The sequence below is a fragment of the Gavia stellata genome, unplaced genomic scaffold, assembly GCF_030936135.1.
Source record: "Gavia stellata isolate bGavSte3 unplaced genomic scaffold, bGavSte3.hap2 HAP2_SCAFFOLD_59, whole genome shotgun sequence".
Taxonomy (NCBI): Eukaryota; Metazoa; Chordata; class Aves; order Gaviiformes; family Gaviidae; genus Gavia; species Gavia stellata.
This window is the reverse complement of record NW_026776859.1, coordinates 132,010-150,588: the sequence shown is the minus strand read 5'-3', so window position 1 is coordinate 150,588 and position 18,579 is coordinate 132,010. Positions and strand designations below refer to the sequence as shown.

The window sequence follows — 18,579 nt, the reverse complement described above, 5'->3', positions numbered from 1 at the left end:
TGAAGTGCTGTAAAGATCAGGAGTCCTGAAGGGAGAGCCAGATCATTTCTCAGCCCCAGTGATTGCACTGACCAGAGCCCCACAAGTTTGAAGGGGTCTTGGGCACCTTTTCCCATGCAGGCGCCTCCTCTGCAGGACCCTCAGCTGAACCCTACCCGCTCCCCCCCACACTGACATACCCAAGAGCCCCAGAGTAAGGAGAAGAGCCATACGGTTAGGTGGAGTGAAAAGGATAAATACCATTACCATATTGGTAGGTGAAGGCAGAGCAGAGACCGACAGGCAAGCAGAAAAGATTTCACCTTGACTAGCTGTCTCCCAGGCAGAGACACCGCAGAGCAGCCGCTCTTGGCCCTTTGATGGGCAGTGGGAAATGGGCACGTGGCAGGAGCGATACACATTGCCTCTGGGGGTCTGGATGTCCAGGAGGCAGCTCATGACTGTTACCCCACGGCCATGAGAGCTGATGGCTGTGCTGGGTGGGAGAGGAGAGATGAGGGCTGTTGCTCAGGGAAGGTATCTGCATCTGCACTGCAGGGGATGGCCAGGAGGTGCCCATATCTCCCCTGCAACAGGGTTTCCCTCAGCGGTTCCCTCCCTCCCTGCCCATGTCTTTGCTGCCTGGAGTTGTCCCTGCCAGTAGCTGTTTCTCTGTCCCCACATCTCCTCCATGCCAGTGCTGACAAACCCCATCGCAGCCCCTGTGCACTCATCTCTGCCCTGCAGAAACCACACAGCTGCAGGGCACTGCCCAGGGGCACCTCTGCATTTGACAAAGCTACAGGGCACGTGGGAACAAACCTAGTAAGGCTGGAAAGGTGATGGTCTGTCCACACGTGAGGGAGGAGGGAGGAGGGAGGGACATGCTGAGGTTCCCTGCAACCTATACATCTCTTACAGAGATGGCTTAGGAACCTCTGCCTGCTTCATTTTCACGTTCCCTCTGAAATAGCAGAAAACTGAAACCAGGGGTTCAGAAAGGCAGCTTTTGTCTCAAGCAGCAACTTCCTTGAACTTCCCTTTGGAGAGTCTTTTCTGGAAACATCGGCTGGGTGAGCTGGAGCAGGAATCTTGCAGAGCAGAAATGTATGAATCTTAGAGCTTTGTCCACACCTGACAGATCCATCTCCATTCCCACCTGTCCAAACACCATAAAACTGAAAGCATTAACTCAGGAATGCACAGACCAATGTGGGCAGCCCCAGCCTTGAACGTCCCCTTGAAAAGTCTCCTGGGCAATGCCTTGGGGGTCATCTGGAGATGTGAGTTTTCTGAATTCTCGCTCCTGCAACATGTCAGGTTTTAGTTTGCTCTCATTGCCTGATCATATCCCTGCTGCCTGGACATTTTCCTCCTGGGAGGTTTATCCTGTCCCATGTCTTTTCCCTGTCAGCACTCACAGACTCCATCCCAACCGCTGTGCACTGACCTTGGCCCTACAGAAACCTGCCTATTTGCAGGGCACTGGCCGGGCTCATGTTCCTGAGTAACTGAGGTACACAGACTGTGGAAAGCTCTATCTTTAATGTAACTCCAGCCTTGACCTTCCTTTTGAAAGTCCCCTGGGAAATGTCCTGGGGGTGATCTGGAGTTGTGAGAAGCCCTGACCCACGCAACACCCTCTTGACAGCAGAAGGACCCTGCCCTGCCAGGGATTGTTCCTTCCACCCACAGCTTCTCCCCACAGCGCTCTGGGGAGCTCCCCGGGCAGGCTGAGTGCTGACCCTGGCAGACAGCAGCGTCCCTGCCCCAGCACACAGCCCCCGGGACACAGGGACCCTGCTCTGAAGGAGAGCCCTGGGCACCCCTGGCTGCACACCCACCTTCACAGCCCTGCAGCCATCCCTGGGAGAAGGCAGCGAACGTGCCCTGTCCTTCTGACGGTGCCGCAGGGAAGCCCTGCTCTGGAGCAAGTCCTTCTCCTCTACGCTATGGAAACTGTAGATTACTTCTGACAGATCGTAGAGGCCGTGGGATGTGCCAGCTCTAGGAGATAAATGCCCCGCACCCAGAGACTTACCATATAGAGGACTGTGAAGAATTTGCTGCCGGTGAGGTCTCAGCATTCTCCCACTGCACACCGCCTTTAATCTCTCTCTGCCTCCCTCCTCTCCCCTCGGTGCCTGCAGGCAGTGCCCTCAGCCCTGCTGCGCTTTGCAGAGGAGCTGCTCCTGGCCAGAGCTGTCTCTCTGCAGCGCTGCCCGCTTGCCATCAGCTCCCTCCCTCCATCCCAGGAGCCCAGCCCAGCTCAGCAGCAGAGGACCAGTCCAAGGCGGCACTTTCTCTGCCCCCTCTGGGCTCCCTCCAGGTGTCCCTGGGGCTCCAGGGGAACCTGCCCTGAAACAGGCTGAAGGGATCACTCATCTTCCCTCCCATAGCTGGGGAGAGAGACTTCTTTCCAGCTGTGACATTTCTCCTTTCAGAGACACACTTAGGCATGAGAATCCCCGTTCCTTGTCCCATCATTAGACAGGACACCCAGAAACGTACAGGGAGGGATCTCCTCTAACCCTGCTGAGGGAAGGGATTCACTTGGGTCATTCAAGACATCCCATCCTGGGTTTGAAATCCTGGGGCTAGAAGAGGACTCAGCTCTCTCCCGGGCACTCTATAAACTCACTGGAGGTGGAATTCCTCTTGCCCCTGTTCCCCTGTGCACATAGAATAGGCACCTGCATGTGAGCTGTTTGTCTCAGCTCTCATGTCAGTTAATGGAGATTAAGGGAGTTGTTCAGGTGGGAACATCTGGTGACATTCGAGGTGACACCGGAGCTTGTCCAAGCTATGTGCAGGTGAGTGCAAGCTCTAATGGAGCAATGCTGAGAGACAAGGCAGCATCTGGGGGATCCTCTTGGAGCCTGGAGGGGAATTCCTTTGGTAGAGGGAAATGACAGCAGATGTTTACAGTTAGGAGAACTAAAACCTTCCCTTTTCCTTATGTCCACAGCACCTACAGAGGTAGTCAGCTGCCCAGATGGAGCCAAGTCCCTCTCCTTCTCTTCTCCATCAGCTGTATTTCCTAGATCTCCACGGACTGTAATGGCAGTTGGCTCATGGACATCCTCCAGTGCTTAACCGGGTTCAGGGCAGCTGCTCAATGGCCACACACAGGCCTGGAGTGCTACACGAGATGCCAGGGCTCTCCAGCACAACGGCCTGTGGCTGGCAGGGACAGCACAGGACCTATGGGAAAGCCATTCCCGTTCAGAGGGGATGCGGGACAGACACCCCAGGCAGCGTTGCCGACAGGTTCGCTTCCTTTGTGCAAGCCCAGGTGGCATCTCCGGCAGATTCGGGCTCTGTTGGCCAGCGACTGAATCCCAGCCGTGCAGTGAGGCAAGGTCTGACCCAAGTTCATCCAGCCGATGCAGAGCAGTGCATGAACAGGAAGCCCATCGCACGGGCGGCTCCAATCATTTGGCTGCTCCCAAACTCTCTTGGTGCTTCTTTCAACAAGCCTTTGCTCAGCCCCTTGATGATACAGTCAAGGAAGAGGTGAATGATTGTCACCGTGTTCCTGGATCACAGCCTGTCCAAAGCCAAGGACATTTTCAGCAGCACCTTGTCTTCCTGGAGATCAGCTTCACCTCCACCACAGGCCCTCAGAACCTGCAATCAGGAGAAGGCAGAGGAGAAAGGCTTATTTAAGCAAGCCATGGAAGTCTCCAGATCCATGGCCCCAGGTCTTGTTGGGGACTGTAATGACCCCGACACTCACTGGGAGGGGAGCACAGCAGGATGCAGACTGTGCAGCTGGTGTCTGGGGTCTCTTGGGACCACTTCTTTGCACAGGTGCCAGGCCAACAAAGGTGATCTTTGCCTGAATCTGGTCCTTGCGAAAGAGGCAGTGCTGATGAGGGATGTGAAAACCAGTGTGAGCCTGGGCTGCAGTGACCATGAAATAGTGGGGGAAGAGTTTAGCCTCTTCAGGAGACTTTTAGTGCCAGGCCCATGGGCAGCAGAGCTCCGTACAGCTGGTCTTTCAGGAAAGCATCTTCAAAGCACAAGACATGTCCAGACAAATAAGCAGGAAAACAACCAGCCATTTCAGGAGAGCAGCTTGGCTAAAGAAGGAACTCATTAAGAAGTTCCATAGAAAAACAGAAGCATTCCGGAGGTGGATGCAAGGACTCAGGGACAAATTTAGAAATGGGGATGGCTTTAGGGAAGCCAAAGCTTCCCTGGTGTGGACCCTTGCAAGAGGTTCGAGGGCATCAAGTGGAGCTGTTAGCCCTTCCAGAAAGAGTTTTAGGAAAAAACAAAGAGAACGTGTGGCCACTGCTGAACTTAGAAAGAGCAGGTGTAGACAGCTCTGAGATACTCTATATCCTCTTTGCCTTAGTCTTCCCCAGCAAGGTCTCCCAAGCCTTTGCGCCTTGAGGCAGGACTCTGGAGGAAAAGAACCAGCAGTGGATGTGGAACAAGTCAGGGGTCACTTGAGCAAGCGCAATCCTTTCTGGTCACTGGGGCTGGAGGGGCGGCATCCCAGGGAGCTGAGCGAGCTGGCCTTTGTCACAGGGAGAAAACTCTCCATCACCTCTGAAAGGTCATGGAGACTGGGGAACATCCTGATGACTGGCAGCACCTTTGTACATTGTACGCACCTTTCAAAAATGCCCAAGGGATGAGCAGGGGAACAGAAGGCTGTGCCCCCGAGGACGTCCACTCGCGTCCCCTTTCTGGGTGTCTGAAAGGAAGGTGACGGGATTTACCCAGGGGAGATTGTGCCTGGCCAGCCTCTTTGCTCTTTCTGAAGAAAGGAGAGGATTGCTGCACGGGGGAGAGCAGTGGTTGTCTTCTACCTGGAGGTCAGCAAGGCTTTCGCCAACATCCCCCACAATATTTGATGTTAGGATATTATGGTCTGCATGGGGGGATAGGTAGATGGGTATAATCCGTCTGGACAGGTGGGCTCAGAGGTACGTGGTCAATGCGTGGTTCTCTGCCTGCAGGCATCTAGCTAGCAGGGTCCTGCTGGGGTCTACCCGGCAACCTGCCCTGTTTAACGTCTTTTTGATGACCTGGAGGAGCTGAGAGAGGGATTATTCATAACATTTGTAGCAGAGACCACATTGAGGAGAACAGACACTACACTGGAGGGCAGGGTGGCCATCCCAAGGGACACAGACAGGCTGGAGGGATGGACCAATAAGAACCTCATGGGGTGACAGTGATGTGGGCAAGCAGGGGTGGTGGATAAAATCTTCAAAGGAAGAGGCAGAGGCATCAGGCAGTGTAGGACAGCCTGTGGTGGGGATGGCCCCGTTGCTGGGGCTGGCACCTCCCAACAGAACTGAAATCCTTGTCCTTTCGACTATGGCCGCTGTCTCTTCCACCGAGGTCCCCAAGAGGACACCAGGTCCCTACAGCTCCAGCGCTTTCTTGCCTCTGCACCCACCCACTCACTCCATAGAGCCTCAGAGGAGTCCTCCTGCTGTCCTGCACTTGGCATCACATGCCCCCACATCTCACTGCCCCCAGCAGCAGCCCTGAGCATGCCATGAGGGAACAGATCCCCATTCCTAGGGGGTCAGGGCTTGAACATCCTGCTTGATCATAGAATAACAGAATCACTAAGGTTGGAAAAGACCTGTAAGAACAGCAGGTCCAACCATCAACCCAACACCACATGCCCACTAAACCATGTCCCGCAGTGCCACATCTACTCGTTCCTTGATGAAATGCATGAAGGCCTTTCACAGTTGCCTCCACATTTGATTTTCCACCTGTAACCAGTGCCTCTGAGGTCCTGCTTCAGCAGTCCCCAGGGATCGTCCCTTTTCTGGTCATTCCCTCCATGGCCTCTTCAGCGATGGCCCTCGCTGGGGCCCACTAACACCCTCAGAAACCTGGAGGCTGTGTGCTGACTTTTACTTCTCCAGAGCCTTGTTCAACCTTCCTGCAGTATCTGCAGTTCAGGAACTTGGCACCAGAGGGCTCCTTAACATGCAAAACTCACTAACAAGCCAAGGCTCTGCGCAGAACTTTCCCTAATTCCTCAGTCCTTGTGGGGTTCATTTGAGAGGTTTGCGGAGTGTAGTCAAAGTGAAAAGTTTTCGATACTCAATATCAGTAAGAAACAATTTCTTCTCTTTCCAGTTATTCTTTTTCTGCTTATTCATTAAGTGATGTCAGCAAACTCCAATTCTTATTGACACAGAACACCTCCTGATAGAGTCCTAATACCTATGGAAGTCAAGACCCTGTACGTCAGACACCCTATGGGCAGCCTTTGTCCCTCCCTCCAACCCCACCAGTTCTCTCATCAGCCACCTGGGACTCGCAGCACCTTTCTTCAAATTGGAGCTTTCTCCACTGCAGTCAGTAGCTGCATGTTTCAGCCCATGGACACCAACTCCCACTTGCTTTATTTGGAGAACGAGCTGCACGCAGACACAGAACAATCATTCTTTATTCCAAAACCCAAAACCAAAAGAAGGCTTGGTTTGATAAAAAATAAAACACACTCCTCTGCTGTACATTAAGTCCACCTGACCTCCTGTGGAGTCCACTTTCCACAGTGGATGCCCTTAGGCCAATAAAAACATATGTGGGAAAGACCTTGGTGTAATAATTGGGTAAGAAGGCTTTGACACTTGTCTGTAAATTCTCATGATTTTTTTACAGGCCATGGCCATGGACCAGCAAGGTAATGACACTTTCTCTCCCTCTATGTAAACACAGATTTATACATCTTGTCCCTTTTGACTGGTAACATTTGGGTTTCCTCAAGTAGCTACTGATTTGGTTCCTATCCACTGATGGCTGTTTTCCTCTCGAGTCCTGCCTTGGGGCACCAAGGCCTGGGAGACCTTGCTGGTGATAAGAGCACATAAACTATCTCAGGTCTATTTAGACCGACTCTCACTAAATTTAGGGGTGATCCCATGTTATCTGTACTTCTTCCTTCACTGTCCCTGAAGTAGTAACAGCTCGTTATGGTGCCCTTGAACTCACTTTCAGGTTTCAACTGAGTTTTGCTAGAGACCATTTCCGTGCTTGGAGGACGTTGTCCTTGAAGACCAGCTGTACGGAGCTCTGCTGCCCTTCAATGCTGCTGACCATGAGACCCCACTACAACTCCCCACAATAGGCCAAAGTCTGCCCCTCTAAGATCCGGCATCTGCAGTCTCTATTTTCCTTCCTCACTCTCCTCGGGAGCTGGGACCCCACTATTTCAGTGTCACGACAGAAAAGGCTTACGCTGACCTTCAGTTCACTGGCCAGCTCTTCCTTGCTGGCAAGTGTCAGATCCAGGCTGGCATGACCCTTGTTGGCCCATCTGGCAGCGGTGCTAAGACGTTCTCCCAAGACACTCCAGAAGCTGCCTGGACTGTCTGCATGCTGCTGCGTTCCTCTTCCAGAAAATGGCAGGGTCATTCAAGTCCCCAGTGAGGACCAGGCTTCTACATGCCGAGACTTCCTTGGGGTGCTTAGAAAAGTCTATGCCAACTTCCCCACCGTGACTGTGGGTTCCTCGTCTCCCACCACGATGTCACCTTCACTGGCCCCTCCTCTGACCCTCACTCACAAGGGCTCACCCAACTTGTCCCTTGCCCCACAGAGGAGCTCCAGACATCCCAGCGACTTCTTCCCTCTGAGGGAACCCCACCCCAGGTCCTTCCAGCCTGTCTCTCCTGAACAGCCTCTGCCCATCCATTGCAGCACCCCAAGCTGTGTCACTTGTCCCCCCATGCCTTGGCCGTTACTCCATGGATGTCAAAAGCACAGGCTCCAGCTCGTCCTGGCTGTGCCCTGGCTGAGGGCATCAGTGCGCATTTGGGCTGTAGCCCCTCCGGTGTAGCCCCAGGCCAAGCTCTGACTTGTCTTAGGGAAAGCTGGTACCAAGTGTCCAAGACCCCGTCTGTGCAAAGGCTTTGCTTCAGAGCAGAGATGTGCGGGAGTGGACCCCAGATGGAAACATCAAGCTGAAATGGGATGCCAAGAGAGTGAGCAAACCCTGCTGTGCCAAGGCCAGAGAGAAACAGGGCTGGGCAGTGCAGCGCAGAAGGAAACGGGTTTTTTGTCAGTGGTGTCTGTGCTGCCCCTGAGGGCCTTTGCCAGAGGTGAAGCTGATCTCCAGGAATGCCAAGGTGCTGCTGACAGGCCCACTGGGAAAACTCTTCCTTGACTATATTATCCAGGGGGAGAGTAAGGGTTGGTGGAGAGAAAAACCAGCGGTTTGGAAGCGTAGGCACACGCGTGGCGACCCCGGTGCGATGAACTTCCTATTCCTGGACTGCCCTACATCAACTGGCTAGAGAAGGGACAGACCTTGCCCCACGGCAGGGGTGGCAATCAGTCTCTTGCACAAAGGCACTGCATCTGTCTGCAATGCTGTCTGGGGAGTCTGACACACACTCGCTCTGAATGGGGATGGCTTTCCTGTGTGGGGCTATTCCTGTCACTGCCAACCGCACGCAGCTGTGTGTGAGAGCTGTGGCATGTCGCGTAACATTACAGGCTTGAAATTGGAATTAGAGTAACTGCCCTGAATTATCCCTATGTGGGGATGTTCTTGAAATCACGCTCGTTATAGTCAACGGAGATCTAGTAAAGCTGGCTCAAAACCTGGCTGATGACAGGTGTGTCAAGGTCCCCTTGGATGGAAACTCCAACAGTGCAGCTTTTAAAGCATGTGTGCCAATGGTCATCCTGAGTCATGCTGCTTCTAACAAGACCATAATTTCCCCAGTGGGGTCTGTTTTGCCCATGACAGCAATTGGTAAATTAAGTGGTCAATAAATGGCCCTCCTCGGGGTCATGGATAGAGGTGTTACACTGCAGAGGGCCCAGGAGAGTCCCCTCTGCTGCCCCACCATGCCCCAGTACGTCCCACTGGCCTCCAGGTAGGGTATGACCCCTTCACCACTGTGCTCTCAGCCTCATTCTCCACCTGGTGTTTTGCCCATCTGTCTGATCGTCCAGACTGTAAAGGCCTCCCTTGGGTACAAGAATACCGAGGGAGACCATGGCAAAAGTCTTGCTGCAGCTGAGGTAAATGCCATCCACTGGTCTCCCCTCATGCACAAATGCAGTTACTTCATCAGGAAGGCAATCAGGTTGGCGAGGCATGATTTACCCTTGGCAAGTCCATGCTGACTGCTTTTGGACGCATTCCCTGCGTTGCACTTTTGGCCCCTTTCAAAGGTGGGGGCAACGTTGCCTTTCCTCACTTACAAGAGACTCTACCGATCCCATGTCCCTTTCCAAGGGATATTCCAAAGAAATATTGATCTTCCCCTGTAACTTCATTACCGCTTTCCAGCCTGTGACATGGTGTCTTGAATTTCTCTAGTTTTTCATATATTTGCACCTGTCCAGGATACAGTGACCATTTCTAAAGTCATCTTTTCAGATGCAGACTGCCCAGACAAAGGCCTTTTCCATGATTCTCCAGTTTTCTCCTCCCCTTATTCTTTGTCCATCCAGATACCTCTCACCTATGCTGCTGCCTTGAGCTTCAGGGAGTTAAAAGCTTGCCTGTCTTTCAGTAGTCTAATTGTCTCTCTAGCGTACTCTTTAATTACGTCCATCTCTGTCTTCTTGTACCTATCAAAAACATTTCTGATCAGATGATCCCTTGTAGAGAGGCAACTTGTACTGAGCATATGGTTACAGAGTGTGTTTTACTGTTTATGAAAAGTCATCATGCTTTAATTTTCTTTCCTTACAAATAGGAAAGACTCTTCTGTGCCTGTGTGCAGCCAGTTCTCGAAGGAGAGCGGGTGGGAGATGGTGCCATGGAGCTGTAACCTCCAGCTGCAGACTTCAGCGGAGAAGTCTGATGCAAGGAACAGTGATGTAAGCCCCAGGAGGCCAAAGACAGAAATGGCGAGGTTGGGGAGGTGAGGAACAACGTTGTCCATACAGTGTCAGACCCCAAGGGACTGCTTTTCCTGCCTGTCCAGACCTCCTGAGGAGACATCCTGGCTCAATAGCACTTGGAGAATGCTGCTATCACCCCTTCTCTAAACTGAAAAGCAATCAAAAATATCCTTGAAAATATTAGATGCACTTTGAAATCTCCCTCCTTAACTACACTATGGCACCTCTCCAATTAGCTGTACAAGTCTTGAAGACTTGAAGAAAATTACAAGAAGAGACATGGCTCGTTAGGGCTTTCTGTATTCTAATGAGCCCCACGGTGTATTTGGTGCTGAGTCCGTGAGCCTCAGATACTGAGAGAAGATTGAACAAAGTGCTCAAGAAGTCAGAAGCAAAACTCCAAGGGCCTTGAAGCATTAATGGGCCCCACTGAGGGCCATTCCTGACAAAGCCTCCCCAAGGACTTGTTAGAGCAGAGAATTGGAGGCCATGATTGCAGGTAGGCAAAGGCACTGGGCAGGTGGCTCTCATGCTGAGAAAACCCTTTGTTTCTTTCATGAAGCAGAAAGGCCAAACCCTGGGAAGGCAGATCTTGTCCCTCACGTGTGGCTCAGAGCTCTTCTTGGGGGCAGTGGGATGTGAGGGTGAGCAATGCCAAGTGTAAGAAAATTCTATGACACCTCCTGGCCTCCCCAGGCAGGGGAAACAAAGTCCAGAGCCTCAAAAGAAAGTTTCTGCTGGTAGGCCTCGGTGGAAGAGGCAACTGCCATGGCCAAGGGGACAAAGACCTCGGTCCTGTTGAGCCTTTTAGTCTCTCCAGAGCCCTTGGCCCGTGCCTGCACCTCTTTCCCTTCAGGCTGTAGACACCCATCTTGCTTTCCCACCTAGCTCTCACCCCAGCATTTCTATACCTTCACGGATGTCTCTCCACCCTCACTGGCTTTTCCTTGACATACAAAGTCATGGGATGGTCCAGACTCCCTCTGGATGACCTCTTGCACCACAATGTAACTTTTGGATTAAGACTTCTTTTTCCTCACCTCCAGTATGAACCTTCCAAGCTGCACGTTGTGCAGGTTTCCTTCTCTTCCCACTACCAACAAAAGCTCCATTATCTCTGAAACCACCCTTCAAGCAGCTGCAGGCTACTACTGCAGTGCCCTGAGCCTACACTTCACCAGCCTAAAGAAGCCCAGGACCTTCAGCCTCTCCAAAACCCCCCCACCCCATCCTGGCAGATTTCCTCCAGATCCTTTCCAGTTCCTCCCCATTCCTCCAGACAGGGGAACCCCACACCCAGGCACTCTAGTCCAGACATGGTCACAGCAGTGCTGAGTCAAGGGGGATGAGGACTCTCTTGTCTGGGTGGCCACCCTCCTCCTAAGGCAGCCCCGTATGCAGTTGGCCTTATTAACTTTGAGCATGCACCACTGGCTCATATGGCACCCCTTGGAACACCCAGGCCCTTCACCTCAGGGTCACTCCTGAGCTGTTCAGGTCCCAGCCCGCCCTCATGGTTGGGGTTATTCTGGCCCAAAAAAAGGACTCGCAACTTCTGCTTCTAAAACTTCATGAGTTTTCCACTGCCAAATCCGAGAGCTTCTCAAGGTCCCCCTGGAGTCAAGCTCTGTTTGGACAGCTGTCAATGTGTGCATACAGATGGCCCACCAGATTAGTGGTGCCTCAGACAAGATCACAGCAGGAAGAATTGCAGGACACTAGAGACAATAGAAGACATACTAGTTTAATGGAATCGCTGGCAAAGGTCGAAATATCCCTGGTGACAAGCTCAGAAACACCAAAGGAAGGTACAAAGGAAGCCAAACTGGGGCCAGGGAGGAAAGGGTAAAGAGAGATGGGCTGTCTGCATGGGAGGGTACAAGGATGGTCAAGGGCAAGAGATTGTGAGGAGGAAAAGAGGGAAAAAGGAAAGAAAAAGTGAAGGAAATGAAATGGTCAGGGCTGTTTGGGGTACCTGCCAAGCAGCCCTGCACCTGAATAATAATGCCTGGAGTGGGACAAGAACGTCACAGATCACCTGACCAAACTTCCTTCTGTCTGACTTCAGCGGTCACCAGGAACCCGAGTGCTTTGCCTCCCATCCTGAAGGCAAGATCTGTGGTGGATGGAAGCACAGAATCATTCATGCCGGAAGGGACCTCAGGAGGTCTCTAGGCCAACCTCCTGCTCTCAGCAGGGTCAGCTATGAGGTCAGAGCTGGTTTCTCAGGGGATGAGTCATTGTGGGCTTTAAAAGCTCCAGGGATGGAGATGACACAAGCTCTCTGTGAAATCTGCTCCAGTGCTTGGCTGTCTTGATGGGGACAAAGTTTTTCCTGTCTGGTTTCAGCTGATGTCCATTGGCCCTCATCCTCCCATCATGCACAACAGTGAAGAACCTGGCTCCATTTTCTTGCTGGTATCCAAGAAGAAGTGGGAAGGCTGTTATTAGGTCTCCCCAATGCCTTAATTCCTCCTGGCTTTGCACCTTGGGTGGACAAGGGCATCCTGGGCTTCATTAGGACGAGCACTGCCAGAGGGTTGGTGGAGATCATCCTTCCTCTCCACTCAGCCCTGCCACAATTTGTCTTGCACTCTTCCCTCAGGGTTTTCCACCCTACCACCTCACTCACACTGCAGCCAAAGCGACCATCCACATCTCCCACCAGTCCTGCCTTGTCTTCTCATGAAAAACATATCCTGGAGAGCGTTCTCAGCATGGTAGGCCAGGGATCACTTTCCACCTTCCCTGTAACTGAGGTCTTCTAGCAGAGGTCCATGGTCTTCAAAGGCCCCCGGTGATTACCAGGGCCTAAAATAGTGTCCCTTCCTCCAGCTGCCTGGAGGACACTCATCCTCTTCCCAGCCTTCCTCAGGCAGTGCAGTGATCCTGACCAAAAGACCACTGTACCTCAAGGAGTTGGGGATCCATCTAAGAGGAAACCTGAGTAGACCCAGGCCTGGGCTGTGCTCCACGTACAGCTTGGCCTTCAGGCTCTCTTGTGCAGATCATACTCCTGGGTCGCAGAGTAAATTGGATTGTGATGAGAAGTCTGCAGGAAGCTCCCACCTGGTACCAGTGATTAGGCCAACTGCATGTCCTTACCTATATCTAGAACTGCCACAGCAAATTCACAGGTGAACTGCCTCTTTTGGGGGCAGTAGAAATGAGGACTTGACTTTTTTCCTTCTAAGGAAACACTGAAAGGGATCACAGGATGAAAATGGGATCACCTTTCTACAGATGGGATCTGCAAGACTTGCTGCACCAGCCGACGAGGCAGAAGCGACCTCACCATGACCTCCCAAGCCACATGCCTGCTGCTGGCCTTTCGGCTTCTCCCATAAACACAACCAAACCGTGTGCGTACTGCCGTCCCATCAGGTACTCAGGCGGAAAGGAGATGACAACCCATATCCAAGCCCTCCTCCTGTGTGGGCCTACCAGGTTCTTAGGGAAAGGGATTCCCACAATCAACTTGCCAGCCAGGTGCCTGCTGCTGGTCTGTCAGAGACTCTGGCAGATGTGAGCCTAGAAGCACATGTCCCAGCCACCAGTCAAGGGCTGACCTGTCAGCTACTTGAGAAAGAAGTGACCTCACAGGCCCTTTCCCAGACGTGTTCCTGCTGCTGGCCTGTCAACTCCAGAGACAGAAGTGACCTCACAGCCACCTTCACAGCCTCGTGCCTCCTGCTATCCCGTGAGATCCTGAGGCACAGCTGACCTCACCAGAGCATTCCCACCTAACTAACACTGCTGTGAGCAGAGATGGGGCTGTCCCCAGTCGGGAAGCTGGCCAGCAGCCGGGACATGCTGGTGGAGCTGTAGCAAGTGTTCCAGTGTTCCACCCCCAGCAGAATGATGAGGGTGTTCCCAACCCCAATCCTAGGACAGGTCATGAGAGAGAGGAGGAAGAGAGTTGTCTAAGAGTTGGGGACATTCCCCATTCGCAGTAAGGGAAATGCCATTGATGATGTCAGATTGTCCCATTGCCCTTTCTCCACAGAAGGTTTTAGGTCCTTCTGGTCCCCTCTCTCCTTGTAGCACACCTACAAGGAAGGACAGTTGTTTCTCTGCTGGTTGCTTGAAGATATTGTGAAGGAAGTTCAGAGAGATGAAACCTGGAGGTGTGTGTGCCTCTGAGGGCACTCAAACAGCCTAGATGTGCTCCGCCTTTTGGGAAAGGTGAGAAATGCCTTCTTCTAGAGGGCATTGTCACCCATGCTTGCAGAACCCCTTCTGAGTGCAGGTGTCCAGAGCTGAGCTGGCCTCATGCACTGCTCGCACACACAGAGGGGTGTTCGGAGACAGGAGTCCTTCCCTTGCACAGGCGCAGGCAGTGCATTGCAGCAGCCATGGTGTCTCCCTGGCCTCCTGCTGCCACTCCCAGAGCCTGGGAGACACCTCAGCCCTGCGGTGGGTCCCCTGGCTCTGCACTCGTGTGAGATGCCCCACGGCATGGGGAATGGACACGGGGACCTTGGTTCAAGGAAGCAGATCCCAGTGCTGCCTTCAGGTGGATTCCCAGGGGACGTTACTCTCAACGGGAAGTGACCTCGAGCTACTGGTTCTCCCACAGGCCTTCACGGCACCCCCAGGAATAGCTGATGGCACTTGTGCTCACTCGGGGTCATCTCACCACACGCACACCATGGGCACGCTTACATCTCACCTGTACAATGCAAACACGGACTTCTGACCTAGTCATTCAGCGTCCCTCCGTGGAGGGACCAAAAGCTGCTCTGAGCTGGGGTGAGAGGTCAGAGCTGGAAAATGTGGTTTTATTGGCTGGTCTGTGTCGATTGCCCAGGGGCAGCTTCCCCCGGGTCTCCAGCAAACACGGGCACAGAGCAGACCCTGCTCTGCTGGTCCTTCCGGGCTCTGCCAGGAGACCTGGCTGTGCCAGGACACTGCTGTGTGTCCCCAACCTTCACACTCACACACTGTAGCTGTTCATGGTGTTTTCCTTTCCAGGACTCTTTCCTGGGCATGTTCTTGAGAACAACATTAGAAGAAGTCCTAAGCCTTCAGGCACTGCCTTGAGGAGATCCCCTTTCATGACAGAAATGCTGTGATGGGTGTCAGATCTGTCACCAAAGTGCCCATTGCCTGTCCCTGCCTGCAGCCACAGGACTGCCACGCAGCAGGACTCTGACCAAGCCCCAAGAGCACTCAGATGTTACACCAGTACAAGGGCTCAGAAGAAGAGAGTGGAAGTTGAAATCGAGCAGCTTGGGAAGGTGAAGCGCTGGTGCTGCCTGGCAGTGCTGCTGTGCTGGGACTCGTTTCCCCTCCACCTCTGCACACAGACACTGCCCTGCAGCTCCAGAGAAGCTCTTGGAGAAAGGATCTGGGACAAACAAGTCACGGCAGGGTCCTCTATTTTCTTTAAAAACACAGAGAGCACGGCTCCTCATTTACACATCTATGGGTCACACAAAGCTGGAGAGATACATAATTAGAAATGGCACAAACAATGACATTCTTTCTGGACACTATTTGAAAAAGAAAAACAGAGGGAAAAATCCCAAACCCACAACCAACACCAACCAAAACTACAGAGGATGGTCTGGGCCGGTAATGAGTGACATTACGAGTGATTGACAGTAAATGACAAGCAGTTTAATGCGTTTGAAAAGTATCCACTCATCAATTTCCACAGTGCATCCTTGAGCTCCTGGTTCCTCATGCTGTAGATGAGGGGGTTCACTGCTGGAGGTAACACTGAATACAGAACTGCAACCAACAGATCCAGGGATGGGGAGGAGATGGAGGGGGGCTTGAGGTAGGCAAACATGGCAGTGCTGAGAAACAGGGAGACCACGGCCAGGTGAGGGAGGCACGTGGAAAAGGCTTTGTGCCGTCCCTGCTCAGAGGGGATCCTCAGCACGGCCCTGAAGATCTGCACATAGGACAGCACGATGGAAACAAAACATCCAAGGACTAAACAGACACTAACCACAAGAAGCCCAACTTCCCTGAGGTAGGAGTGTGAGCAGGAGAGCTTGAGGATCTGGGGGATTTCACAGAAGAACTGGTCCACAGCATTGCCCTTGCAGAGTGGTAGTGAAAATGTATTGGCCGTGTGCAGCACAGCATAGAGAAACCCACTGCCCCAGACAGCTGCTGCCATGTGGACACAAGCTCTGCTGCCCAGGAGGGTCCCGTAGTGCAGGGGTTTGCAGATGGCAACGTAGCGGTCATAGGCCATGACGGTGAGAAGAAAATACTCTGCTGAAGCACAGAAAAAGAAAAAAAAGACCTGTGAAGCACATCCAGAGTAGGAGATGGCCCTGGTGTCCCAGAGGGAATTGGCCATGGCTTTGGGGAGAGTGGTGGAGATGGAGCCCAGGTCGAGGAGGGAGAGGTTGAGGAGGAAGAAGTACATGGGGGTGTGGAGGTGGTGGTCACAGGCTACGGCGGTGATGATGAGGCCGTTGCCCAGGAGGGCAGCCAGGTAGATGCCCAGGAAGAGCCAGAAGTGCAAGAGCTGCAGCTCCCGCGTGTCTGCGAGTGCCAGGAGGAGGAACTGGGTGATGGAGCTGCTGTTGGACATTTTCTTCCTCTGGGCAAGGGGCACTGTGCAATAAGGAATCGACAGTGACAAGTTAGGAGAAACTTCTCAGGACAATCCCATGCCATTTCTCATAGAAATCCCTGTCCCTGAGCTGAATGAGGGACAAGTCAGTTCATTCCCCAACCCTATCAACTGAATGACATACTGCCTCACAGTTTCAAATACAACTTGGCCACGTAGTTCCCTTGAAGACACCTCCATTGAAGGACCCCAGTCAGAGTTAGAACAGAAGCTGACTTGCACCATCATGCCAGCCCCGAGAGCAAGAGCACAACGAGCAGGTGCGGAAAAAAGGAAGGCTACTGCTGTGCTCCAAAAAAATGAAGCAGGGACAGAAAGGCAGACAGGCATGCAGGGCAGCCTTCTCCTTACCCGGCTGTGCTCTCCACCTCACAGACACATGCACACATGCATATTCATTGCAGGACCCACGTCTTTCTCTTCTGGAGGTCCAGCTGTGGAGGAGGTAACGCATGCCCTGGACTGGGGGCAGAGGCTCTTCTGGGCGGGAGAAGAGACCGGGGGTTGCTCTGGGGGAGGCACCTGCTCTGCAGGGGATGGCAGGGAGGTGCCCAAATCTTTCCTCCCATGGCGTTTCTGGTAGCAGCTCCCTCTCACTCCCGGCCCATGTCTCTGCTGCCTGGAGCTGTCCCTGCCACCCGAGCTGTTTCTCTGTGCCCTCTTCTCCTCCCAGTCGCTGCTCACAGAGCCCATCCCACCCGCTGTGAGCTCAGCTCTGCCCTGAGATACCTCCTGGCAGGGAGGCACTGCCCAAGGGCATCTCTGGGTGGGCAGGGGCTAAGAAGCAGCTCAGACAAGTGCTATCAAGAACTGGGGTCTCAGTCCCTTCTCCAGAGAAGAGAAATAAATTCCAATCTCCCACTGCCCACCCAGCCCACCAACAGTGGGAAACTGAAAGCACAGATACCTTCCCTGTCAAGTAAATGCTGCCTCAATGTTCTTCTTCAAAAGGACGCTCTCAAAATGCCCCGAGGCTTATCTGGAGCTGTGAGAAGCCCATGCAGCGCCCTATCTACAGCAGAAGCACCCTGCCCTGCCAGGGTTGCTCCTTCCACCCACAGCTTCTCCCCGCAGCGCCGTGGGGAGCTCCCCGGGCAGGCTGAGTGCTGACCCTGGCAGACAGCAGCGTCCCTGCCCCAGCACACAGCCCCCGGGACACAGGGACCCTGCTCTGAAGGACAGCCCTGGGCACCCCTGGCTGCACACCCACCTTCACAGCCCTGCAGCCATCCCTGGGAGAAGGCAGCGAACGTGCCCTGTCCTTCTGACGGTGCAGCAGGGAAGCCCTGCTCTGGAGCACTCATCCAACTGCCTTTAAGCTCTCTCAGCCTCGCAGGTCTCCCCTCGGTGCCTGCAGGCAGTGCCCTCAGCCCTGCTGCGCTTTGCAGAGGAGCTGCTCCTGGGCAGAGCCGTCTCTCTGCAGCGCTGCCCGCTTGCCATCAGCTCCCTCCCTCCATCCCAGGAGCCCAGCCCAGCTCAGCAGCAGAGGACCAGCCCAAGGCAGCACTTTCTCTGCCCCCTCTGGGCTCCCTCCAGGTGTCCCTGGGGCTCCAGGGGAACCTGCCCTGAAACAGGCTGAAGGGATCACTCATCTTCCCTCCCGCAGCTGGGGAGAGGGACTTCTTTCCAGATGTGACATTTCTCCTATCAGAGATAGAGTTAGGTCTAAAAATAACCGTTTATATTTTATTGTCAGTCAGGACACCCAGACAATGACAGGCAGGGATCTTCTTTACTCCTGCTGAGGGATAGGATTCAGCTGAGTCAGTTGAGGCATCTCATCCTGTGTTTCTATTGCTAGCACTGCAAGGGGACTCAGCTCCCTCCCATGGCTGCCACAACCGCACAGGAGGTGGGATTCCTCCGCCTCAGTTCCGGTGTGCATTGAACAGGCACCTGCATGTGAGCTGCTTGTCTCAGCTCCTGTGCTAATTAATGAAGATGTAGGTCAGGAGTTGGCTCTTCAGATGAAATGCCTGGTGACATCTGAGGTGCCAGAGGTTGGCCAAGGCATGTGCAAGACGACTGCACTTGTCTCTATTTACTCTTTTCTTGGCAGCCTATGTTGCCATCTGTATCATAGGCAGAATTAAGTTTCTCTCTCTCTTTTCCAGCAGCTGGGTTGACTAGATCTCCATTCACTATAATGACGG

The 18,579-nt window shown here is 53.3% G+C and overlaps 1 pseudogene; it reads right to left on the bottom strand.

The window, feature by feature from the left end:
• Window positions 1-3,522: 3,522 nt before the first annotated feature.
• Window positions 3,523-16,432, bottom strand: LOC132321337 (olfactory receptor 14A16-like; annotated as a pseudogene).
• Between the last annotated feature and the right edge of the window lie 2,147 nt (window positions 16,433-18,579).